The sequence below is a fragment of the Martes martes genome (genome assembly GCF_963455335.1).
Source record: "Martes martes genome assembly, chromosome: 7".
Lineage (NCBI taxonomy): Eukaryota > Metazoa > Chordata > Mammalia > Carnivora > Mustelidae > Martes > Martes martes.
In genome coordinates, this window is record NC_137894.1 from 48488075 (window position 1) to 48514043 (window position 25969).

At 50.4% G+C, this 25969-nt stretch overlaps 1 protein-coding gene across 1 annotated transcript in view; it reads left to right on the top strand.

Annotated features, from left to right (window-relative positions):
- The window catches only part of CORO2B (coronin 2B), a 126538-nt gene that overhangs the window by 18830 nt on the left and 81739 nt on the right, over positions 1-25969 (top strand). The window lies entirely within an intron of this gene.

A 25969-nucleotide genomic window follows, 5' to 3' on the forward strand; every position in this document is an offset into this window, starting at 1 on the left:
TCTTCTTTCTCCCATCCCCCCAGCACCGCTATCAGCTGTGTTGCGCTTGAAGAATTCTAAAGGGGGAAAGTGCTCCCCAGGGCCTCCCAGACCTCCCGCCCAAGAAAGGCGGTGGCCTGGTGACCTCCTAAGAGCGGCGCTCTACCCTGGGGGCTCTGCCGTCCCCTGGGAGACTGCCATATGCTTTCCGGATTTCCGGGTCTCATTATGCTCCAACTCAAAAATTCATCTTGTCTAATTGTGCTCCAGGCCGAAGTGAATTCAGGAACTCTTATCCAGGCTCTGTGGGCCGGAAGTTTCCATGGCAACAAGGGATGCGTGGTAATGAGTTGCGTCCTTGGAGACTGGCTAGGGGGTCTCTGCCTGTCCCTCCGTGTAGACTGTCCCTGCTGCTTGGTGGAGGCCCCCTCCAACCCGGGACCCAGGGCTGGGGAGCAAGGATGGAGGCAACCTCTGCAGACCCCTGGGATGGGTCCACAATTCCCCTCACCCATGGCACAGGGATAAAAGGCACTCAGATGATTTCAGTCTCAGCCTCATTGCAGGTCAGGGGGTTGTCCTTGTCCCACAAACAATCAAATAAACACCTCTTCATCTAAAACATATGAACGTACCCCAAATTCCACTGCTTTGACTGTTGTCTGTTTTGCAAACTTTCTAAAAAGGAAGTGGCACTCCTCCTTGAAGGCCTGACTCAAAGGCCACCTCCTCCAGGAAGCCTTCCTGGAAATTGTCTCTGCCAGCCCCCTTTACCACCGTGCTTGGTCTGCACCTCATGCATGTTTTTCAGCACAGTTGCCCAGGAGTGAACTTGGCCCAGTATACATCAGGTTCACTTCATACCAGGTGACAAGGTCCTCTAACATAGGTAACCCTCTGCTTTCCTCTCTGGAGCTTCAGATATGGTGCCCCCAGAGGGCTCAGACAGAAAAAGGGGTCTTTGCTAGCAGCCTCTCTCTGCCCTCAGTCCCACCCTAAGCTTCTCTGTTGATGTGGCCCCCAGGGCCTTTGGAGACCTCACCTTCCGTGACTGTGAGTGACAGCCAGGGGACAGCCCTCTGCCTTTCCCACCTGAGGAGGGAGGGATGCCCGGGCCTTCGGGCCTTCGGGGAAAGAGTGGGAATGAAAAGGAGACTAGAAGAAATGAAGATAGTGAGCGGGGGACAGCCTGGCCCAGCGCCCAGCCTCCTAGCTGCTGGGCCCTTCTGCGCCTGGTCCCCCACAGGGGAAGATTAGTGTGGGAGGAGGGCTGTGGGGGCGGGGGGATGCAAACCCAGCGATTTCTCCACAGCCACTGCACTTCCTTCTCCTCTGTCCTGCTGACTCTCAGTTTCCAGAAATGACCTGGAGACAGAGGAATGAGAGGGGAGGAGGCTGCCTGTCCGACTTAATCAAAAGGGCCAGGACACTTCCCAGCCAGCCTCTCGGGCACTGGCAATCTGTGATGTGTGTCTCCCTTGAGGGATGGGGTGGTGGGCAAGTTTCTGGGGGTGCAAATAGCTGACAGGAGTAGAGATTTGGAAATCCACCCAGAAAGCAGAGTCTTCTGCTTGCCTCTCCGTACCCACTCCCCTCAAGGCCGCAAACTGTCCTTGAGCACCTGCTGGTGCCAAGCCCCAGACCCTAGGGATGCAGTGACAGATGAGGGGCGTCCCTGGCCTCCAGGGCTGCGAGGACAGTGGTGGGGCCTGCCTGTTGCTGGGCCTTCCTTCAGCCAACATCTCCTGAGCGCTGCCTGTGAGCTGTGCCTTTTGGTGAGTCCCGAGGGAAAAGCGGCGAACGTGGCAGCTGATAGTCAAGGGCAGGAGGGGGGTGAGGAGGGCACGGGGTGAGGCACGTAGGCTGAGGGAAGCAGAGGAGCCCAGAGGAGTAGGAGCCGCTAACACAGTTGTAGGAGATCGGAAGGCTGCCCTGAGGAAATGGTTCTGGAGCAGAGAACTCCAAAAAGGAGGAGGATTTGGCCCAGTGATCACTGGGCAACAGGATCAAGAGAGAGGAAATCAGCATGTGCAAAGGCCTGGAGAAGAGAAGCAGAGGCCCCGAGGAACAGGAAGAAACTGAGTGCATCCGGGGCCTAGATGGGCCGTGCTGGGGGCCCAGGCCACAGAGGACCACCATAATCCAATTCGCAAGGACCATGGACTTGATCTTGAGGGTGGAGGAGGGGACAATTTACTGGCTTTATACAGGAGAATGACATCAGATTTAGGTTTAAAAGGGCCACTCGGGGGTGTATTCGTTTATGATTAAAAATAAAAGATCCCCAGTTTTTCATGTCAGGTCACCCTCGGTGCTGTGAAGGGAAACCAGGGAGAGGCCAGGCGGGAATCACAGTGACTGGGGTGTGTGGCCCACAATAGGCTCTGACTCGGGACGCACACACACTTTGCCTACCTGGTTTCATACAGACATTCCAGGCCACTCAAGAGAGAGATGAGCGTAAGGGCTCTCACTGCCCTGTGTCATATGTGCCTTTACTTTCTGCCTGTCCCCATCTGTCCCAAGTTAAACAGGATCCAGCCATCATCTCCATGGTCCCCGGGGCTCTTACTGCCCCGGTTGGTGGGGGTCCCGTGGTTTGCCTGCTCTAGGGTGTCTCCTCCTTTTATTGCCCCTGGTGGGGGAAGGACGGTAGCTTCTCCACTTCAGCGAAGGGAGGTTCAGCAAGATAAGAAGCGCCCACCTTCTTCCTCCTCAAGAACACAAAGAAGCCATTCCTTTCTGTTTTCTAGTGGGAATATTTCACTGAAGCAGACTTGTTTCTTGGGCAAGGAGGGCCTGCCTGTGCAAATCTTGCATACACACAGTTATTTTTCTTGTTGGGATGCGTGTAATTTTATTTTTGGGGAAGGGACACGGAGCTTGGCAGTCTCTTGCTTAGAAACAGCCGGCCCGTTGGATTAACACCCATTTCCCTTGAGTGGGAAGGTGCTGGAGAGCCCCCTGCCCAGTGTGGGTTTGGAATGGGAGGTGACAGATGTCAGATGTCAGATGGCCCGGGCTGAGGGAGAGAGGAGACAGGTCGGCGGCTTTCGGAGGCAGAACTGCCTCTCTGTCTTGGGCACTGGTGCCCCCATCAAAGTCCCAGGGCCAACAAGTGTCCAGCTTCTAGCAGGTGTTGGGATACTAAACTAGCTGCCCAGTGGCTGAGTGACTGACTGAAGGAATGAATGAGTTGAATGAATGAATGGGAGGATAGCGCAGAGCAGTGACTGTTGGCCTGGAACTTCCCGATAATCATAAAGCAGTTACACAAAGGCATGCTTGAGGAGGAAGCTGATGGGAGGCAGGACTGAATGAGCCACGGGGATAGTGCAGGGTCCCCTGGATGTCAGCATTCTGCCGTCTCCCTGAGCACATCCAGGGGCACGTATTGTATCGAAGGGATTATCCCTCACCCCACGCCCCCATTCATATGTGGAAACCCTAGCCCCCGGTGGGACTGTATTTGGAGATGGGACCTTCAAGGAAATGCTTAAGGTTGAAGCAGGTGAGAAGGGCTGGGCCCTAATCCTGTAGGACTGCTGTTCTGCGGGAAGGAGGGAGTGTGCGGCGCCCAGAGGAAAAGCTGTGTGAGCCCACCAGCTTAACCAGACTCCAACGTCCAGAGCCAGCTGGTCTGTGGCCCTCTGTTTTGGCATTGCTAGCTGATGAGCACACACAGGGATGCGGGAACTCAGGTGGGAGGTCAAGGTGGAACAAGGGAGGAATTCCGAAGGGGCGCTGGTCTTCTTCGGGGGCTCATAGGAGAACATGCGCACCCTGGACCTTCAGGACAAGGGGCCGGGCTGTGAGGTCAGACTGCTGGGGTCTATATCCTGGCCCCTCCCATCCTCCAGCTGGGAGGTCCAGGACAGGTTTTAGCTCTCAGTTTTCCCATCTGTGAATGGGGATAGTAACCATGGTTGCTACAAATAGCATTGTTGTACAATGTACTTGTACTTGTTGTACAAGTAGCATTGTGAGCGTGGAGTTTTTTATGTACTGAAGCAGTGAGCACTGAGCCTGGCGCATAGTGAGTCCACCGCAAACACAGCTGCCCCCTTCATCCTCACTGTGTCTGCTTGTCAGTGATGTCACTCAGGTGTCCCCACATGTCACACTCATGCCAGGGGCTCCAGCCATTGTTCAGAACATGCTGGGACCTACTTGGGAGCAGCTTACAGGACCAGCTTCTAAGCGGGTCCAGCCTCCGCCTACTTCCCCCTACAAACTGTCTTCCCCACCTTGAAAGGACCAAGCTTGTGTCTGAATGACTCTGACTGTGGCTAAGGAGAGGAACCCTATTAATGAGAGCAAAGATATGCCCTCACTGAAGCTATTCCTAGCCAGTCCTAAGCAGGATTTCACTCCAGGAATTTAAAAAGTGATTTTTGTTTGTTTCTTTCTTAAAAAAAAAAAAAAAAAAGTGGCGATTTGCTCTCAACGATGTGGTTAGAATATGTATCTGTCCTTCCCAGGGGGCTACTCCAGAAAGGCCAAACCTCTCTATGTGTATAAGCCTTGACTTAAAAGCACCATTTCATTTCTCTGTAAATTCAGGGAGTTCCTTGTGCTAGCATTCCGAAATCAGAGGTCCTGAGAACCTACACAAAAGTGGGATTGTAGGTGTTTTTGTTCTGTTTGGTTATACGTCTCTGCTTGCCTTTCTGTACTGTATATTTATTTATTTATTTTAAGATTTTCTTTGAGAGAGAGCATGAGAGAGAGTGACAGCAGAAGCAGGGGGAAAGAGTAGAGGGAGAAACAGACTCCCTGCCGAGCAGGGGGCCGGATGCGGGACTCAAATCCAGGACCCTAGTCTTAAATGACCTGTGCCGAAGGCAGATGCTTAAACGACTGAGCCACCCAGGCACCCTATACTGTATACTTATTATTTTGGCATTTCGGAGAAAATTAAGCAAGCTTTTAAGAAGTCCTCTGAAAAAGAGAGAAACTCCAGACTTGGAGCTGCCCTGGGCTGTCCTAGGTCCTGTGGCACTGTCCTCCAGCTCTGTAGAAGCCATTATCAAAGGCACATAAAAGTAAAGGAGTGTCAGCCTTTTGAAAAGCAGTTTGGCAACATGCATCACAAGCCATAAAAATGTCCATATCCTGTGACCTAGTAATCCCATTTCTGGGAACCCGTCCAAAAGAAATAATCCCAAGGCAGGGAAAGGCTCTATGCATCAGAGTGCTCATCATGGCATTATTTATAACAACAAAAGATTGGAAGCAAAATAAAGGCTTCGCAATATGAGACTGGCTAAGTAAATTAGGCAGCATTTATTCAATAGAACATTTTGCAGCCGTTAAAAATTAGAATATCAAAATGATACAGTAATGTGGAATAATGTTCATGCAAAGCGAAAAAGGAAGGATACAGAGTTTTCCTGCACACCGTGATTATCATTGTGGAAAACCAAAGAGAGGAAGAGTGGACTGGACCTAGAGGTGGACGGGGGAGAAGTGGGGTGGGGGATTCAGAGATGCTCTGAGGTTTGTGGGCTGATCTGCCGGGTAAATGGAAGTTCCTGTTACTGGGAATCACGGTGGCAGAAGAGGAGCAGAAAGAGGTGGGGAGAAGATCCATAGTTTGTCTCCACGTGTCGGGTCAAGCACACCTGGGAGAATCCGAATGGATGGGTCGGAAGCTCAGGAATACGGCCCAGGCCCAGGGTAGAAGTTGCAGAACCATCAGCTTGTCGATGGTCTGTAATCCCGGAGTGTGGGTGACCTGAGGCGGGACAGCAGGTCTCACCCATGACAAGGTTAGCATCAGCAGAGGTCCCTCCTGGCAGGTGAGTCAGAATCTCTGGGTGGGGTCCCACCAGCGTTTGTTCAGAGCTCCCAGGCAATCCAGGGGCGGGTCATCTGGGTCAAGGTGAAAGAAGACAGGCTGGGTTTGAACCTTGCTGAGACTGGGGACAGGGAAAGTCCCCAGAGGTGACTGAGAAGGTGTGGCCAAGGGAAAGTCAAGGAGAGGAATGGTCATAGGTGCCAACTGCCATCTAGAGGTTGGCATGTGGAGGCCTTCGCCTCTGGATTGAGCTGTGCAGATGAGGCCCTTCCAGCACTGGGGTTCCTGGTTCTAGAACTGCCTTGAGGCCCTGCAGTACCCAGCACAGAGCCCAACACGCAGGTGGCAGGCTGAGGCACCCACCCTGTGGAACAGAATAGAAGAGTTGTGGGTCAGTCACTTTCCTTAAAGGAAACATTTTCCATACCCCAAATTCTGGCACACAGTCTGCAGGACTTCTGAGCTGATTCTGGGTGGAAGAGGCCACGTAGAAAATGCAGGTTGGGGCGCCTGGGTGGCTCAGTGGGTTAAAGCCTCTGCCTTCGGCTCAGGTCATGATCTCAGGGTCCTGGGATTGAGTCCCGCATCGGGCTCCCTGCTTGGCCAGAAGCCTGCTTCTCCCTCTCCCACTCGCCTTGCGTGGGGCTCTCTGCTCAGCAGGGAGCCTGCTTCCCCCCCTTTCTCTGCCTGCCTCTCTGCCTACTTGTGATCTCTCTCTCTGTGTCAAATAAATAAATAAAATCTTTAAAAAAAAAAAAAAGAAAAGAAAATGCAGGCTGGATGTAGGAACACCAAAACGATGGGGATGTTTTGCTAGCTCACGGGTACAGAGGGCAGGCAGAATATTTGAAACTGGGACAGAAAGAGAAATCTGGAGCATAATGCAGAGTTATGTATCTCCCAGTATCTCTGGTTAGCCTCTGCTGGTTCCAGAAAAAGGGTGGTTTCTTGAGCAGAGAGGTGGGCACGGGAGACATTTTTTGGGATCCCCTCAAGCTTCATGAACTGGGCATGATTCAGAGCTGGGGAAAGGGTGTCCCAAACTGCAGAGCACTACAAAAAGGGACCTTCTCCCACATTCTGAGTGTCTCCTGGCTTTCTCTCTGGCTTACCAGTGTCAAGACGGATACTGGGTTTTTTTTGGAGTCAAGGGAAGGGTTAACAAGGAGCCTCATGGACTCTGTGGGTCAGGCTTTTTCAGACACAGCACAGAGACAATAGCTCATCTCTCTTCCACAACATCTAGGGTCCCAGCTAGGATAATGCAGAGGACGAGGGGTGACTTGAACATGTCAGGGGCTGGAATCATCTGGAAATTTCTTCAGTCTCATATCTGGTGCCTGAAAGAGGGTGACTTGACGGTGGGCCCATTTGGGACTTGGGACTGGAGCGTCTACACGAGCAACTCTGTGTGGCTTGGGCTGCTTCATGACATGGTGGCCTTAGCGTTGTCTGATTTTTTTTTACCTCCTGACTCGGGGCTTCAGAGGCAAGTGTCCCAGCAAACAACACAGAAGACTCATGGCCTTTTGTGACCTAGCCTCAGAACCACACAGTGTCACTTCCACACCTAGATTAAAGGGGAGGGGACGTGGAAGCCATCTCAAAGTCCCCTCTAAGATGTGCTTCTCTGGCTTTCTCGAAGGTGAGTCTGACTAGATCTCCAGGAGCAGACACCACCCCGTATTCATATCACCAGCTTTCTTGAGACCCTCATGGTCTTTATCATCTTTCAGTCAAAACTTGGGCGTGCACTTCATGAAGGGGAGTTATGGGGAATGGGGGATCCCGGGGCTCGGCTGCAGCTTCTCCACAGCTCCATAGAGAGTTTTCTGGACTGGAAGGCTGCCTTGCTGAGTGGACTTACACCCCTGGACCCCCACCAGACCTGGCAGCCTCCCCCGGAGCCACCACAGGCCCAGAGCCAGAAGTTGGAGGCTGTCCTGTGTGATGTGGGCTGCACAGTCCCCAGGGTGAGCAAACCAGGTTTGGCCTCCTATGGCTGGCTGCCACGGCCCGACCCCAACACTGATGGTCACAGTTTCCAGGCCTCCTGAGGAAAGGGCCAGCAAGGCAGGTCTCCCTCCCCACGCTCCGTTCCCCTGGTCAGGCCATTGGGTGCAGCCTGACCTTCTGGCTGGCCAGCTGGCTGACAGGGAGCCTGGTCCTCTCCACCTTCGTGTGTGTGTGTGTGTGTGTGTGTGTGTGTGTGTGTGTGTATTGGGGGGTTATTTCTGTTTTTCAAGGATTTGGCTCTTTGTGCAGTGAAGTGATTTTTTTTAAAGAATGCTGTGAGGACCAAGGTCAGGGAAATACCCTCCCTGTTCTTCCTAATTCCTTCTCTCCTAGAGAGCGACCACCCCCCCCCCCGAACCAGAGCACTGAACCCTGAGTAGTTGGAGCCTCGAGGCTTTGTTCTCAGCCCCTCCCCTCCAGACTCCCGATGGTCCTTTCTCAGGAGTGATGGGACCGCAGGAGGGGACTTGGAATTCTTCCAGTTGTCGTCACCATCGCCATCATTCCTGTGCGCTCAGCCGCAGCCCTCCACCCATCCATTCAGCAAGGGTTGCAACATGTATTTACTGAAACTGGGAGAGACAGAACTCCGACTCTGACCCTGTCCTCAAGTGACAGCAGTGGGAAGGTGCAGAGCAGGGAAGGGAGCAGGGACAAGCAGCGTTGACCTGTGCCTCTGGAGGGCCTGGGATTTGGCTCTGGCAGTCAGGGCAGGAGAGGGGGAAGATACATGGGACAGGAATGTCCTGAGTGTGGGGCCTGGTGCCAGGGGGTTGCCACCCTGCAGGGCCACATTTGCTGCATTGAGAGAATTAGTCCTTATCCGCCAGCGTTCTTAAGCTTTTCAGGCAGAGGGGAAGAGGATCTGTTGAACTGAGTCCCACACACCAGGCCAGTAGGAATGGACTTCCATCTCTCTCCTGGCAGGGTCTGTTTAAGGGAGCCCTGGCTGTGTGAGCTCTGGGACAGGGGATCCATTTGTGGCCCATATGGAACATCTAGTAGGTGGTTACAAGGGTCTGAACCAGAGTAGCATTGACGGGGAGGAAAAGTCAGTGTGGGGTAGGGAGTATCCAAGTCTCCAGCTTCTCTTTGCTCCTGGCCTCCAGCTCCTTCTTGTGCGGACCTTGGCTTCCTCACTACCATTCCTTACCCAGAGCATAAGATTTCACCAAAGGCCTGAGAGCTACTGATGGAAGGCTGCTGCTCAGCCTGCCCAGGGGTGAGCTGGGGTCAGTTGGTGAGGACACGGGACTGAGAGCGGCTTTTCACCGCACGAGGTGTGGATGGGCCTTCTGGGCCTCATCACTGGCTGTGATGGCAGACAGGATGGAATGGGGTGGGGGAGTGCGAAGAGGTCCCGTTCGGTACACTGGCTTGACCTGGAATCCGCATGAATCATCCATACTGGCCCCCTAGCCCATCCCCAAGGGGCCCCATAATTGTGCAATCAACTTCTTCCCTCCACCCCCCACTTTTCTTAGTGGAAACCCAGCCAGAGACTCAGGCACAGGAAAAAAATGGGTAGGGCGATTATCTCGTCTGTTATTCAGAACTAACTAGGTGACTATTTACTGAGCCCCTCCTACAAGGTGAGCACTGGAGATCTGTCAGAAATGGACCCTGTCTGCAGGGAGCCAGCGGCCCTCAGTAAACATGAATGTGTCCAGCCCACAAGAGGAGCCAGGGCCCCCAAGGAAAGCATGGGGCCTCCAGTGCCTGGTTTATGAAGCAAGAAGTGAGCCACTCCCTGACCCCATGGGGGATCGGCTGGCAGCAGGCTTAGGTCCTGGGTGTACCTCTTCACTGTCTACCCTAGATTTGACATCCAAGACCCTTCGATGCCTGGCCCCACCCATCTGCCCGGACCGGTCTCCTGCCCTGATCTCCAGACCCCCTGTTCCGGCAACAACAGGCTCTTTCCCAAATGGCCCGTGAAATTTACCCTCTGTCCACTCATGCTTTTGTGCTGTTTCCTCTACCCACAATGCCAAGGCCACCCCTCCCTCCTTGCCCCGGGTTCTGCAGTCTCAATCTGGAATCCGAGTTAAGCTTCGGGCGGGTTCCCATGCCAACTTTTCCTCGACTCCTTCCCCATCTTTCTGTCGGAATCAATCAGGCATTGTCCTGCTTCCTGCCCAGCGTTGCCGTTAGCTGTCTAACTCAGGCACTTACTGGAATTTGAGTTCCTTGAAGGCAAAAGTAGCGCTTTTTTCCTTACAGGGAAGATGAGACATAGTGGGTTAACTGGGGTTAGGCTGTCAACTCAACTACTTACCATTTTATGACCTTAGGCAGATGACCTAATAGGTCTGAGCCTTAGTTTTGCTATCTGTAGAATGGGGAAAATAATACCTGGCTCCTGGGATGGTCACTAATGATCAGGGCAGCTCCATGCCTGACAAGTATTGTTTGTTCTCGAAGTGTGTCCCCCCTCCTCTTCTGCTTTGCAGTTCTGTGGTCCTCATGCTGTGGCTCACGCACATAATTTGTTCAGTGGTTGTTTGATGAATAAAATGAGTGGCTCGAGATCAGAAATAAACCCAAAGCATATATAATCAGCTAATTTTTGATAAGAACGCCAAGAATGTATACAATAGGAAAGACAGTCTCTTCAGTAGGGTTGGGAAAACTGGATATCCACATGCCAAGCAGTGAAGTTGGACCCTTATCTTAAAGCACACATAAAAATCAACTCAAAATGGACTAAAGACTTAAATGTAAGACATGAAGCTGTAAACAGTCTGGAAACAACAACAACAAAGAAAACATAGGGAAATAGCTCTTCTACATTGGCCTTGGCAATGATTTTTTGGATATGATACCAACACTCAGGCAACCAAAGCAAAAATAAACAAGTGGGAGGGACTACATCAGACTAAAAAGTTCTCCACAGCGAACTCCACACCATCTACAAATGAAAAGGCGGCTTATGGATTGGGAGAAAATATTTTCAAACCATATATCTGATAGGAGGTTAATATCCGAAATATATTTAAAAAAACACACACACAACTCAACAACAGAAAGACAAACAACCTCATTTGTAAGTGAGCAAAGAATTTGAATAGACATTTTTTCCAAGAACAGCATACAAATGGCCAAGAGATACATGAAAAGGTGCTTACCATCACTCATCATCAGAGAAATGCAAATCAGAACCATAATAAGATACCACCTCACACCTGTTCAGATGGCTAGTGTCAAATAATAAAAGATAACAAGTATTGACTTGGATGTAGAGAAGAGGAAACCCTCAGGCACTACTGGTGGGAATGTAAATGGGTGCAGCCATTATGAAAAAAAGTGTGGAACTTCCTCAAAAAACTAAAAATAGAAATCCCGTATGGGAGGCGACTGGGTGGCTCAGTCATTAAGCGTCTGCCTTCGGCTCAGGTCATAATCCCAGGGTCCTGGGATCGAGGTCTGCATCGGGCTCCCTGCTTGGCCAGAAGCCTGCTTCTCCCTCTCCCACTCGCCTTGCTTGTGTTCCCTCTCTCACTGCGTCTCTCTCTGTCAAATAATTAAAATCTTTAAAAAAAAAATCCCATATGATGCAGCAATTCCTCCTCTGGATACACAGCCAAAGGAAATGAAGTCAGTACCTTGAGTAGATAAATTTGCAACCACCATGCTTACAGCATGATATAAAATAGCCAAAATATGGAAGCATCCTAAGTGTCCATCGGGTGAACGGAAACAGAAACTGTGATATGCTTGGGATGTGTGTTTGTATATGTGGAATGGAGCGTAACTCCACCTTAAAGAAGGAGATCCTGCCACTTGTGATGATGGGGATGAACCTGGAGAGCATTATGGGAAGTGAAACGAGCCAGGCACAGGAAGAAAAAAAATGCACGATCTCACTTACATGTAGAGTGTAAAAGAGCCAAATTCATAAAAGCAGAGGGCAGAATAGTGGTTACCAGGGGTGGGGTGGGGGGATGGGGAGACGGTCAATGGGTACGGAGTGGCAGTTCTGTAGGATGAGTAAGTCTAAAGACAGCATGGTGACCATAGTTAATTGTATTGTATTGAATACTGGAAATTTGCTAAGAGAATAGATTTCAGGTGCTCTCATCACACACACGCGCACACACACACACACAAGATGGGTATGTTAATTAACTTGGCTGTGGTGATCATTTCACTACCTATATGTATATCAAATCATTATGTTGTACACCTTAAATGTATACAATTATTATTTTAAAATAAAATAAAATAACTTTTTAAATGAGCTGCTTGATTGAGTTGCATCTGTTTAGGAACCATAAGATGTCCAGATCAGACTTGGTGTATGCCCTCCATTTCTTATTTCCTGAAACTGACCATTGGAGAGCACATGATGTACTGAAGGTCATACGTCCCCCCTTATTTCCCATCCCTCCCTACCCTTTTTCCCCCTCCCCACAAGCACCCTGTGCCTTTAAGTTCTATTGGCAGACACCTGATCTCAGGCTAGATCTGTCCATCTTCTGTACCTAAGGGTACATCTCTCCCAGGGTCTCATCCGTTAAGAAACTGATTTTTCATTTTCCTTATTCAAATGGCATATCACCTGGCAGAGTACGACACTCTACTCCCCAGTGGAAGAACTCCAGCTTCTGTGAGGCAGGTTTGGGAGGTCGGTGTAGCATCAGGCTAGTCCAGAATGTTCACATCTAGAAACAGAGTGTCAGAGTGAAAACGGACCTTAGACAGACCATTCTGTCCCTTGACTGCAACTCTGAGTCGCCAACGAACACCCAGACATGCCGGGCAGCACCTTTCACGTGACACCCTGGAAGGGGCCAAGGAAAGGACCCAAGAGGGAGAACAAAAGAAGCACTTTGCACAAAGCTTTATTGGTGTTAGCAAAAAACCGGGAAACATTCCATGTACATTCCATGAACATATCATGGAACAATGACTAAGCTAAGCCAACTGCCGTTCATTAACACGAGGATATGTGCCCCAGCCATGAGCATGACTCATGGGACCAGCTGTCCATATATAGACGCATGAGTTCACCGTGATTTTACCTGTTCTGTTGTATTCGTTTTTATATTTATTTTTTGAATTACAATATTTTTCTTAGATTATAAAAATGATAAATGATCATTCTGGAAATCTGGAAAATCAGAACACTGTAAAAATGGAAGTAAAATATCACCCTTTATCCTACCGTCTCAAGGTACTACCCTTTGCATTTTAGTACTTCTTTTACTTAGGTTGTCTTTTTCCTATGAGTGTATATGAGTATATCTTACCCTGTGCATTTACTATTATAACATTATATCAGGAGAATTTCTCCATGGTATTATTTACACCATATTTCATTGATTATAGTATTTTACATTTTATGATCCTTGAAATTGCAATGTATTTTTAATTGATAACATGTTATAGTTAATTATTTTTTTTCCTCTGAAAACAAAGTAATGGTCAGGCCTAGAAGTAGTTGAATTGGATTTAATGAAATATGGTAAACGCTTTGAAAGCATGGATTTGTACTTGTGTAACAGTCTATCCTATAAATGTGAACATACTGGATTATTTTTTTAAGATTATTTTAATTTATTCATTTGAGAGAGAGCACACAAGCAGGGGATAGGGTAGAGGGAGAGGAAAGAGCAGACTCTCTGCTGAGCAGGGAACCCAATGCTGGGCTCCATCTCAGGACCCCGGGACCATGACCTGAGTCAAAGGCAGACGCTTAACCAACTGAGCCACCCCAGGTGCCCCAATATACTTGATTTTTATCAGCCTTTTATTATTGAACATTTAGGTGGGTCCAACTTTCTACTCTTAAGAAACATCCAATATGTGAAATGTGTCCACACTGCTCATTGTTTATTGGGGTGGATTCTTAAGAATAGATACAATGAGGCAAAATGAATGAAGATTTTTAAAGGCTCTTGATGGCTTTTCCATGTACATGTTGACAAGGACCAAAAGTGAATACAGAGGGATGAAGATGGACATTGCATTTAGCGAGTTCTTCTTATTCTCTTTGCAGTTCTTTGTGTGTAGACGTCAAAATGATGATCATAAGGACAAATCAGCAGTGAGTGGCTCCATTTATTTATGGGGGGCGGTGTGCAGGGAAGAGGGAGAGGGAATGCGAGAGACTAGGAGACTGAGAAATGCCCAGCACTGCCGGGGAGCCCGCAAATACTGGAATGGCTGATGTAGGAGTGAGTGCTCTGATCTGAGGTCTGAGGTGGGCAGGAGATCTGTCGGGGTGATGGGAGGTCTTTATTTGCATACTCCTAAGTTCCTGGGAGCTGGGCTGTTCCACCGGTTGGTAACAACATCCAGAAAGCACATTGAGCAGGGTGGGGCTGGGACATCTAGGTTCCAGCCTTGGGCTGCTGGTAACTTGCTCTCTACCTGACCTTGAACACATGACTTGCCCCCCTCATACCTCAGTTTTCCCCTTTGTAAATGACAGAGTGAGACTGGATGATCTTTGGGAAACCTCCAGTGTGAAGATCTATAGCTTGGGCATGCCCAGCCTATGGGGAGAGACAGATGGCAGTGGCTGATTTATCTCTCACCTCAGCCCTCCCCACCCCAACAAGGAACACACTTGTTCCTTGGGTCCTAGAACAAGTTTCTGGGCGTCCCTTACCTAGGCAGAACGTTAGAGCCATTAACCTGAGACTGCACAGGGAATTGGTATGGCCAGTCCCTTCCCTAAGTGCACCAAAACAGAGGACTCCTGAGAAACCCACCAGTCTTCTCCTCTTGCCCAGAAGTTCCAGGAGAGGCCGTGGGCGTGACGGAAACCTTAAGTCCTGGCTTGTGTGCCTTAGCCTCACCCGCCTCTCTGAATCACAAGTCAGACACTCCCCTCTCCACCGGGGTCAGGAAAGAGTGAGAAACGGAGGTTAGAAACAGGATTTTGGTTAAAGCTGCTCTTTAAAGACTCAAAGTGGCATAAACAAAGCTGAAGTTAGCTTGGGGTCCTCTTCGAGCAGGCTCCGATGTCCAATTGCTGCTGTCCCTGCTTTTTTTTTTTTTAATAGATTTTATTTATTATTTGACAGGCAGAGATCATAAGTAGGCAGAGAGGCAGGCAGAGAGAGAGGGGGAAACAGACTCCCTGCTGAGTAGAGATCCCAGGACCCCAGGATCATGACCTGAGCCGAAGGCAGAGGCTTTAACCCACTGAGCCACCCAGGCGCCCCTGTCCCTGCTTTTTAACGACAAACTGCTGTGAGTTTAGTTCTATGGCTATTGTTTCGTTTGCGGTGGGTTGTTTCGTCAACTACCTGTGAGTGGCACTTATTTGCATACTTGAAACCTAGAATTTTTCATTAGCCACTGCTTGAAGTGTCTGTCATCTGTGGACCACCTGCATTGGAATCTCTTAGGTACATGTTAAAACTCAGATTCCCGGGCTCTCGCCCAGACCTTCTAAATCAGTCTCTGGGAGCGGGCAGAATAAACATCTCCATGCCAGGGAGAACCTCTGAACGCATTTTTAACACGTTTGCCAGGTGGTTCGACAACAAATCTCACGGACCCTTATTGTCAAAGCACCCATGTATGTCATTGCCCAATTCTGCTTATCCAAGTTGGGCTGCGTGTGGGTTTACCAACTTAAATACTCTGCAAGAGAAAGGGTGCTGTTTTATCACATAAAATTGTGCATAGCTTCTTTTAAGAACGTTGTAGTTGATTCTCAGTCTCTTAGTCTCTGTTACCCCCACGTTGCTCTTCCGCTGATAATAGGGACACGGGTATGTGAGGGGTCTGTGTGCCAGCCCAAATCAGAAACCATTGCCCAAGACCCCAAGGAGCACTCTAGACCCTGATGGGCGGTAACAGCTGATGGAGAAACTCTTTTAAAGAAGGGGCATGAGGACCAAGACAAGGACGGGTCCTAGAGGACCTTCACAGGTCGCAAGGGAGAAGCAGCTAAGCCTGTGAGCCAAGGATGGGGCTGGAGATTGCACTTGGAAGACGGCTGGGAGGATTTCAGGACTCCAGGGGCTGTCTGGGGACGGCCTTCCTCTACCCTTGCACTGTGTATTGGGGGAGGGGCCGGTTCCAGGGCCCCAGCAGGCCCTTTATCCGCTGCCCTCAGCTCTGACTGGAGCATTGTGTCCTGGTTGTGTCCCTCACAGCCTCTTAGTGACGGGCTTGTTGTCCAAGATGGGCCCGAGGCTGGTCCGGGCCTGCGCCCATGTATTATGCATCAACAGCTCAGACAAAGCTTCTGTGTGTGGGAGCCCGGTAGGGTGGGGGCTTGGCCCCCCGCAGAGTTCTGTTTACCAGGCACTGGACGCCCAGAGGGTGGGATGGTGGCCGGTGCCGCCAATAGAGGAGATGGGATTCGCAGTGAGGTCGATGAGAGGAGAGAGGTGTGGTGCATGGATGGCAATATGGGCCTTCCTGGCTGAAACAGGAGGGATGGCCTACTTCAAGTTCACAGCAGCCAGGGAAATAGTCCCTCCACCTCCCAGGGCTCCCAGGCTTGCTCTGAATACGCTGCTGGGTCATGAGCAGAGGCTGTCTGGCTAACCCGGGCCCCAGCTAGCCAGTAATTCCCGGGCTCCCCTGTGGGGGCGCCCGAGGGCCTCAGGCCCACAGGAGACAGGACTAATGCCAACCTCCCTGATCAAAATGAGGAGCCTCTTGAGGGACTCAGACAGGTGTGGCTCCTCTCTGTGCCACCGAACTTGGGGGCCTGGAGCATGGCAACAACACAGCAGATGTTTGTGGAGTGAGAAAGGGTTTTTGAGCCTTCGTGGTGGACGCAAAGGCTGGGGCTCAGGGGGAAGCAGAAAGAAGATGCATAGCCTACCTCTTCCACTTACCGCCCAATGGGAGATACAGACCTGACCTAGATGAGGAGGGAGATGAGACTGGCATTTTATTTATTTCTTTTGGAAGATTGATTTATTTACTTGAGAAGGGGGAGGGGCACAGGGAGAGGGAGAAAGAGTCTTAAGCAGACTCCACTCTGAGCACAGAGCCTGACAGGGGCTCCATTGCACGATCCTGAGATCACCACCTGAGCCGAAACCAAGCCTGATGTTTCACCTGACTATGCCACCCAGGTGCCCCGAGAGACTGGCATTTCAGAGCCCCCACTGAGAGCCAGACCTGCCAGGAGGTTAACACACAGGGATCGCTCTGTCCCATCTGCAGCCCTGCCCAAGGGAGACCTTTCCTCCATTCTGGCCTGGAAGGACCCGTTGTCCACTGCCTGGGGCTCTGATGGGAGCACATCATGAGAGCTGAGATCGGTTAAGCACTGTCCCCCTGCTGAGACAGCCCGGAACGTCTCCAAAGTGTGTGCTTTGGGCGTACCTGGATTGCTCTGGGAGCTAGGACTAATCAGAATTCTCTCAGAAGACTTTGCAAAATAATAAGCTTGCCTCTTCTCCAGCACCCAGATGCTGGTGTGCATTTATAAGGGGGAGGGAGGGCTACCAATCTTGGGCAGGATGTATAGAGCTCGAAAAAGCTCCCCCGTTGTCCTAGTTCCTTCCCAGACAGATATTTAGCCTTATTTTTAGTCTTATTTATAGATTTTAGAATTTTACCGTGACTCCAACAAAAGAACAAGGCTTTGCTCAAGGTCACCCAGCCCCCAAGCTTGGGGAGGGGGCTTGCCTGCTGCCTGGCCTGCTGGCCTCTCTGCCGTGCCTCACTCCCTTAGAAGCAGGTGGCTGCCCTCGATCAGATTCAGACCCCCCACTGGAAGTTGTGGGCGATTGGGTAAGTCTCCGAGGCCGTGGCTGGGAGGATCCTGAGTAGCTGTGAGCTTGGCCGTGTCAGCACGTGGGCCTTAACTCGAGCCGGGAATCCCATGCCACAGCCATCTGTGAGAGTCCCTGTGTCAGGGCCTGGCACCCCCCAGGGCCCGAGATCCGGGTCCTGCCTCCTGGGCACCGGTGGTGGGGTCACGGCAGACACTGTGGACGAGGGAGGATTATGGTGTGCTGACGTGCTTTCGGTTCTGGAACCAAACACGCAGGCAGACCCGTTCCAATGGCACAGATCCGAGGAGGCTTTCAGAATGGCGGTTCTGGAAGGAGAATGTGGGAAAGGCCAGCCTGAGGGGAGAGCACTGTGTGTGTGCATGGGAGTGTATGTGTGCATATCTGTAGACGTGTGTACATGTGTGTGTGTGCATGCAGGCCTGCATGCTCCTGTGCAGAAGTGTGTGTGTGTGTGTGTGTGTGTGCACGCACGCATGTGTGTGTGTGTGTGTGTGTGTGTGTTCATTCACAGCAAATTCTGTGATCCCAGGTAATAGGTACCTGGCCCATCTCATTGATGGACAAAGGAAATAGGATCAAATCCTTGAAGGATTTGAGTGTGGGGCTGGGGAGTGTGGACATTCTTCTCCTGGTGGAGGGACATTGAAAGTGTTAGAGCAGATTCATGGTCAGAGGTGTTTTGTTTTTATTCAGAAGAAATCTCGGAGGATGAAATAAAGGGTTTCAGAGAGAGGGGATGGGGAGGGATGAATGTATGGGCGGACTTACTTACCTTCTTGTTTACTCCTCCCAATCACCACCAACCTGGAGAGCAGTAACCATGGTTACCAGTTGAGGCTCCAGGGCTCTGAGGGGTTAAGAAAATGGGCCAGGAATTGTTGGGACTGAGTCACAGCTGGCCTCTGTTTTCCCACAACAATCAGCTCCCTCCCGCTCAGCAAAGCAGGACAGGTCTCTATCCCAGCTCAGGTGGTCCTGGGGACTGGCATGGGAAATGGGTAGGAACCTGGAGGTGGAGAGGTGGGTCGGCCACTGTGACCTCTTGTGTCTGCAGGTGGCCCAGCATCACCTCTCAGTCTCGAAAGGACCTTCGTGCCTTTCCAGGCACTCTTCTGTCTAATGCACTATTTGTCCTGTCTTCTCCCTTGGTCTGGGAACCAAGGGACTTGGTTCTAGTCCCAGTCCTGCCACTAGCCTGCTGGGTGACCTTGAGCAAGTGACTTGAGCAAGTGACTCACTGGGCCTCCACATTCCTACTTCTGAAATGAAGAGCAGAGTGCGCACATGTCTGTGAGTCTGTGTGCAGGGGTGTGAGCCTGTGCCTGTGTGTGGTCGTTTTCGGCCACCCAGACGGACTTGAGGCCTTTCTTTACCATGTTCCCTCCCCGCGGGGTGGACAATGCTGGCATCATCGCTCCCGTCTCCTGGAAGATGAACGTCGAGTCTTGGGAAGGGGGTGCTGAGTAAGTGGGGACTAAGCCGTATCATTCTTTTCCACCCACACCTGACAACCTCAATTCTGAAATCCATCCTGGGTGGCCCCCATCCAGCTGGGTGGGTCCTGTGGCTGAACACGGGGGCTTATACCTGAATCTCAGGCTCGGTACGTTATTCTGAATTACTGGATTGTCAATTCACTTCAGTAATGTTTACTGAAAAACAAAAACAAAAATAATAATGTTTACTGAGTGTCTACTATGTGCCGAGCTCCGTGCTAAGTACTGGGGACACAGAAGTGAACCTGACTTGGTCCCCGCCCTCCAGGAACCCACAATTAGTGCTATAGCACTCAGACAGTTTTGTGGCTATGACTCCTGGATGAAAATCACCTTATGTTGTGGCCACAAGCACACACACACACACACACACACACACACTCAAATACTTATATTACATATACAAAACCAAATCACGAGGTAGGCCATGCACTCTGACATTTTTTAGTCTTTTCTATTCTGTCTCATTTTTTTTTTTTCAGTGCTAGTATCATCCTGCCACTTTGATTTCATAACCTGCTGGTAGGAGATGACCCTCCAGTGTGAGAAACATGGGTTGAATGTTGCGTCTAGTGTGTATATGAAATTGCATATAAATTACGTGCTGTGGGAAATGAGAGGAAGGCATGGGTTCTTTTGATGGGGACAATCAGGGAAGGCCCCAGGTTCAAATGGCACTTGAGCGGATGAATGATAGGATTTTGGTCCGCAGAGAAAGGGGAAAGCCAGCTAGCCCGAGGCAACAGCACAAGCACAGGCCAGGAGACAGGAGTGCACTGGGCAGAGCTCACAATGAGGTTTGAAAGCAAACGCTTTACCTGGCGTACCATACTCAGTTCCCATAATAATTCTAGGAGACAAGAACTCCTTATACCTTCATGTCATGGATGCGGAAATTGAGACTCAGAGAAGTTATGTAACTTGCCAGGGATCACATAGCTAAAAGTGATAGAGTCCAGATTTGCACTCAGGCAAATCTAAATGAAGTTCCTAGAGATGTGACCCTAAAGATATTTGGGGACTAATTCATTGGGATGCTTGAATACAAGCCTGAGAATGTTTAATTTCATTCTGGAGGTAAGAGAAAAAAAGTTACACATTTTTCCAAAAGGAAAGTGACAGGATCACATGGGTAAAGATCACCAGCATAGGAGATGGGTTCAAAGAAAGATAGGGACACTTGTCAGGAGATGGGAGCAGCATCTTTCTGCTCAGGTCAGCCACCCCAGAGACCATTATGTCACATTTATCTCATTGCAGTTAAGGACTTGGCTCACAGATCATACGAAAGGAGAATAAATCATGTTTACCTTTTTGCCTTGGCTGCTAGGAAGCTCAGAGTTCCAATCTGTGGCACTCTTTCATGGAATATTTGTGGATTCCAGTGGGCCTTTTATGTACTCATTTTGCCTTGCCTTAGTTCTCCTACCCTTACTTTCCTTTAAACTGAATTTCATCACCACTTGATTTTTTGCCCCACCATAACGTATGCATTTTGGTATGCCTTTGAGCAGGCTTTAAATGAAACAGAAGGGAAACATACTGAAGCAACTGGAGAGGTTTTGCTTTGTTTTGTTTTGTTACTGTTTTTGTTTTGCAGGCAAGATTGGAGCTCCTGGAGAGTAGGGATTGGCTTGCCATCTCCCTCTGTTTCTCAAAGAACTGACACAAGCCACCAGTGATGTACAAGATGTTTTCACTGGGGCCTGGATAAATATGGTTTGGTTTAATTGTGACATATATATTTCATGTGTAGTAGAAAAATGTAGCTAACACATTGAACCAGTTCCATCATGGATAAAATTCCTTAGAATGAGGCTCTGGCATATATTTAAATTTTAGAGAGGGTCAACTTAAAAAATATTCTTTAAACAATTTTTTTTATTTTTAAGTAATCTCTACACCCCAATGTAAGGCTTGAACACACAACCCAGAGATCAAGACTGAGCCAGCCAGATACCCCTACACAAAATCCTTAAATAAATATGGCTCAGATGATTTATAGAGATGGCAAAACAGTGTTGGCAGTGGTCCATAAATTATGAAGTTTGGCAAACAGGAATTCATATTAAGCCCTCATCTGACAAATGACAAAACAGAAGCCCAAAAAACCCTTGTCCTTGGGTCCTACAGGTTATTCTTAATCTACAGAAGTAAAGAGAACCTTCCCCTTCCAGCCTCATCTGGCCCCACATTGTGCTTCTGAACCCTTTCTTACATTTCTGGCTTTTACTTACTTACTCCTTTTACCCCAGTAAATACTCCCAGAGCAGGAATTATTGTTTCTCCCATTTCGTGGATGGACAAACTGAGCCCCAAGGCAGGCGCAGGCCTGCCATCACCCAGCCAGCTACACACTGACCCGGGTTAGAACAGTTCCAGGCCTCCCCACTGGGTGTCAGACGGAGTCGGGCCGGGAGCCAGTTTCTGTGTTGAAATCCCCCAACCAGGGGTAGAAAGTCAGCTGGGTGAAATCAAGCAGTCCGCTGGCCTGTCTCCACTCGGAAGCAGCCTGACCCAGACGTCGCTGCCCAGTCCACGCTGCCCCACCTCTGCTCCACTTCCAGGAAGACACAGCTTTCCGAAGGAGCCCAGATGCTCCTGCTGGCATACTGATGGGCTTGGTGCTCCGCTCTGTGGGGATGGATGACATCAACCATGAACAGACTCAGCTCTGGCCACTGTGCACCTGTGGGCGCCCTGTGTGGGACCCTCTGGCCACGAGTTATGAGACCACGGCATTTACTGGGCTTCTTTGCCCTGCCAGCCCCTGTGCTCACAGACGGAAGCTCACATTGAATGAGACACAGCCGTGGGCCCTGGGGACTCACAGTCTAGTGAGGGAGGCAGACACATAAACAAACCAGCCAGAGAACAATGCAGTAAAAGCTGGGATGGAGGAAGCCTGCCGGGTATCAGAGAGGCTCCATGGAGCAGGACACACCCGAACTGAACTGTGCCCTGGAATGGGGTTTGCCAGGAGAAGAGGAGAAGGCATTCCCAATGAGGGCCAGCCAGCGCAAACGCCCAGAGGTGACCGGGAAGGGACCTGTTTGGCTGGGATACCCAGCTGAGTGAGGCCTTCGAGGAGAGAAGCTACAAAGGTGGGTTGAAACCATTCGCAAGCTGGGGCCCCTATGCTGCTCAGGCCCAAGCAGGAGCTCCAGGTCCACACTCCTGTGGACCTGGAGACCAGCACGAGTACAACTGAGAGGAGAATGTGCCAAGGTCGGGTGACGGCTGGGCTGGAAGCAGCCTTTTGAGGACAAGTGGGGCTCACTTTGGTTTGGTTGTTGGTTTGTGTTAGGGATGCAATGTGGCGCAGGAGGCCAGGCTTTGGAGCCAGAAAGAATGAGGTTCAAAGCCCAGCTTCGCTCCTGCCAACCATGTGACCTTGAACGTGGCGTTTTACCATCTCAGCCTTGGTTTTCCATCTTTAAAATGGGAATAGAAAGCCCTTCCTCTTAGGAGAATTCAAGGAGATCAAGTGAGAGGAGGACAGCCCAAAGCCTGGTTTGTAGTGAGTGCTCAGTGTGTTGGGTGCTACTGCTATTGGCAATGATGGCGGCAACTGCTCAGTGAGTGGGTGTGTAAGACAGACCTGAGTGTGTGCAAGTGTGGACTTGAGGGTATTTTTGAGACCGTCTGTCCAGGTGGAGTCTGTGACCACAGCGTGAGGAGGCAAGGGCTGGTTTTACAGGCACTTGAGTGAGTCCGCTAGACAACATTTTACTGAGGGCTGCTGGTGGCTGGAAGGATGAGATGAGTGAGTCTGTCATTCTCTGAGATGGAAAAGACCCTTGAGGTGTCATTCAGTTCAACCTGAACCTGATGTGGGAGTCCCATCTCTGACACCTGTACCAAAGGACCTTCCAATTTCGTTAATTGCCTCCAGAGATGGGAAACTCACCACTTGTAAATAATCCATTCTGTCGTTGGACTTCTCTGGCTACTCAGTCGAAATAAAAGTGTCACCCCTATGGAGTGCCTGCAGAACTGAAGCAGCTGGAATGAGACCCTGGGCCCTTTGCACACCATGGGAAGATCATTCAGGAACCCTGGCAGTGTCCAGCATGTGCCAGCTGACACACGTGACCTCTGGCCTTCCCCACCCACGGCCATATTTGCCCTGCATCTTCAGCCCTGCCCTGCCTTAGCCCAAGAGGACAGAAATGGGTGAGGTCAGCCTCTCCCAGCAGGAATGTGCACTGAGGCCATCCCTGATGATGTCCAGGAGTCGTCATCGCTGGCAGCGGGATGGACTCTGATGGAGGACGCCGAGGGCAGCCTGCAGATTTCTTTGCTCCAGAAGTCCCGTTGGGCTTCTCCATCCTGGGCCCTAGGAGCCTGGAGCAAAGATGTCAGCAGCTCCTCTGCAGTCGGGCACGGGGAGCACAAATGGGCTTCTTAGTCGCTGGCTGGAGAGGAAACCCTTGCTGAGCCCTCCCTCTGTGCCCAACCCCTCCTCAGCTCGGCCTCCAGCGAGAAGGAGGGGTGGTGGAAGGCAGGAGAGATAGACCCAAGGACCAGGTCTCAGGTCCTGCCCCTGCCCCACCCTGGCAGGCAACCTCCCCTCGATTTCTGATTCTCTTATCTCATCCGATAAATGGGGATTAAGGAAGCCGGCTGCCTGGTTTAGACGAGGTAATCCATATCCTGGTGCCCTACCAAGGTTAGGCAGAATCAACGGAGAACGCGATCACCAACACGAACAGTAATGGGGATGCACAGATCATCAGAATCTTCGAAAAGTACTATTCACAGACTTTTCCCCAGCCCGAACTCCAATCAGGAACCACTGTCTCCAAGGCCCAGAGCCCATATACCACACATCTCAAATATTAGGGTTACACTGGAATTACCCAAGGGGCTTTTTAAACATCAGCCTGGCGGCTTCCTGGGTCTGGCCTCCGGATTTTAATTCAGTGGATGTGGGGTGGAGCCAGGGGTCTCTGTTTCTCCTCCAGTGTTAGTGGCTGAAGGCCACATCTGCCCAGAGCGGGGGACACCGCCGGACAGGTGTCAGGGTGCCCGGGGATGCCTCCTCTGTGCTACATGACCCTAGACTGCCTGCACCGGGTGTCCAGAGTGTGACATGGTGGGAGGAAAGGGACCCCATCTCCTCGGCGCACCACACAGGGCTTAGGAGTCCTTAAACTTGAGTTGTTCTGGTCATTTCTTGTATGCAAATTTCTGTATGGAGGACCAGGACAAAAATTTCTTCGAGGAATTTTTTAAAAGTCGGTTTTATTGAGGTATCCTTTCCATGCAATAAAAATCCTTTACCGTGTTCCGTTCCATGTGTTTCAACAATGACATACAAGCTGTGTAGCCACTATCAGTTATGACCTAGAACATTTCTGTCTCCCCCTCCCCCAAATCCCCTCCAGCTGCTCTGTAGTCAACCCCTCTTCCCGCTTACCACCGATCTGTGTTCTATCTTTATCATTTTGTCTTTTCCGGAGTATCGTATAAATGCAGTGTTTGTGTCTGGCATGCTTGGCTCAGCATAATGTATTTGAGATTTGGTCATGACATATGCGGGAATCAGTCGTTTGTCCCTTCTTATCGCCGAGTCGGATTCCATGGTGTGGATGCGCCACGGTTCACCTTCCTGGGGTAACTTCACTGTCCCCAGATTTTGTGCAGAAATATGATCTAGCAAGAAATGCAATGTGTTTGGTTCCCATGCTGATCGTTCTGCTCCAGCTGCTTCAAAAGTCAAAGTAGACTCATTCTTCAGCAATGTTTTTTAAATTAGCTACTACATGCCTCTACGAGGGCACCTAGTTCATAAAGAGGGGCAGCTTGGGAATAACTGGAAGACCCCGCTTCCCTTCAGAAGGAGCAGCTCTGGGAATGTGGCCCCAGAGTGGGCCAGGACTTCTGATTTCCGGTTTTTCCAGAAGAGGAAGGAGTCTGGATTTTTATATGAAGTGTCCTGATTTTTTTAATGTTGGCAAGTAATTCAGAATGATTATAATCACCGTGCTGGCCCTTAAGTCCCACATCTGTGGGCCAGATTGAGTCTGTGGGTCTCTGCCTCCTGGCCTGGGGCTCTTGCTGTGCTAAGCTCTCGAGATGCAAAGAGAAAGGATTCTTGCCTCCGAGTTGATCACACACACCGGTGGGAGAAATAGGGCTTGTAGAGCAGTAATTACTCACTGGGGGAAGGTCCCAGGAGCCATGTAAAAAGATATTTTGAGGCATCAGTATTGTACCTTGTACCCATCACTGTTCCTAAAGGCTCCCCAGATAAGGTGACCTTGAAGTGAGCCTTGAGGAAGGAGTAGGGGTTTGTCCATAGCGGGAACACGTCAATCAGAAGGATTAGCCTGGGCAAGGACTGTGAACACAGAAGAGACTGGGTCCCCCCCAGAGAATGGCGGGTCAGCAGGTGTGAGTGAGCCCTTTGGCACAGAGGTTGATTTATTATAAATTTCATTCACGGACTTGACCTTGAAATACTGGTTTTTCAAATCAGAAAGTCAGCACAGCCTCTGACTGTTTGTTCTTGTAACATATTCTACTAAAGACCTAACTGTCCGTCGTACTGGAAGTCTTGCCACGCCCTTTCGTGGACACGTTGTGGCGCTATGTCCAGCATCTCGCCCCTTTCCCTTGGAAGCCCGGGGCTCTGGGGCTTTCTGGTCCTTTCTACCAGGTGTGCTTGGAGGACCAAAGCCACCTCCCAGGAGGGATTGAAGACCAAATTGCATGACCATGTAAATAGCTGAAAGAACCAGTGGCCAGAAGTTGGAACGATGCCGTTAAGTCTTAAGGTCAGAAAACACCAAGGGGAGACAGACATTCAGTGTCCTGGAGAAAGTGAAAAAAAACTCGAGGCGAGTCCAGACTCACATTCCTATTCTGAGGCTGCTCCAGCTGCACATGGGGCCTGGCGCGGGTATGAGCTGGCATGAGTGGGTTGAGTTCTGCTCTTCTCACCTCCCCTG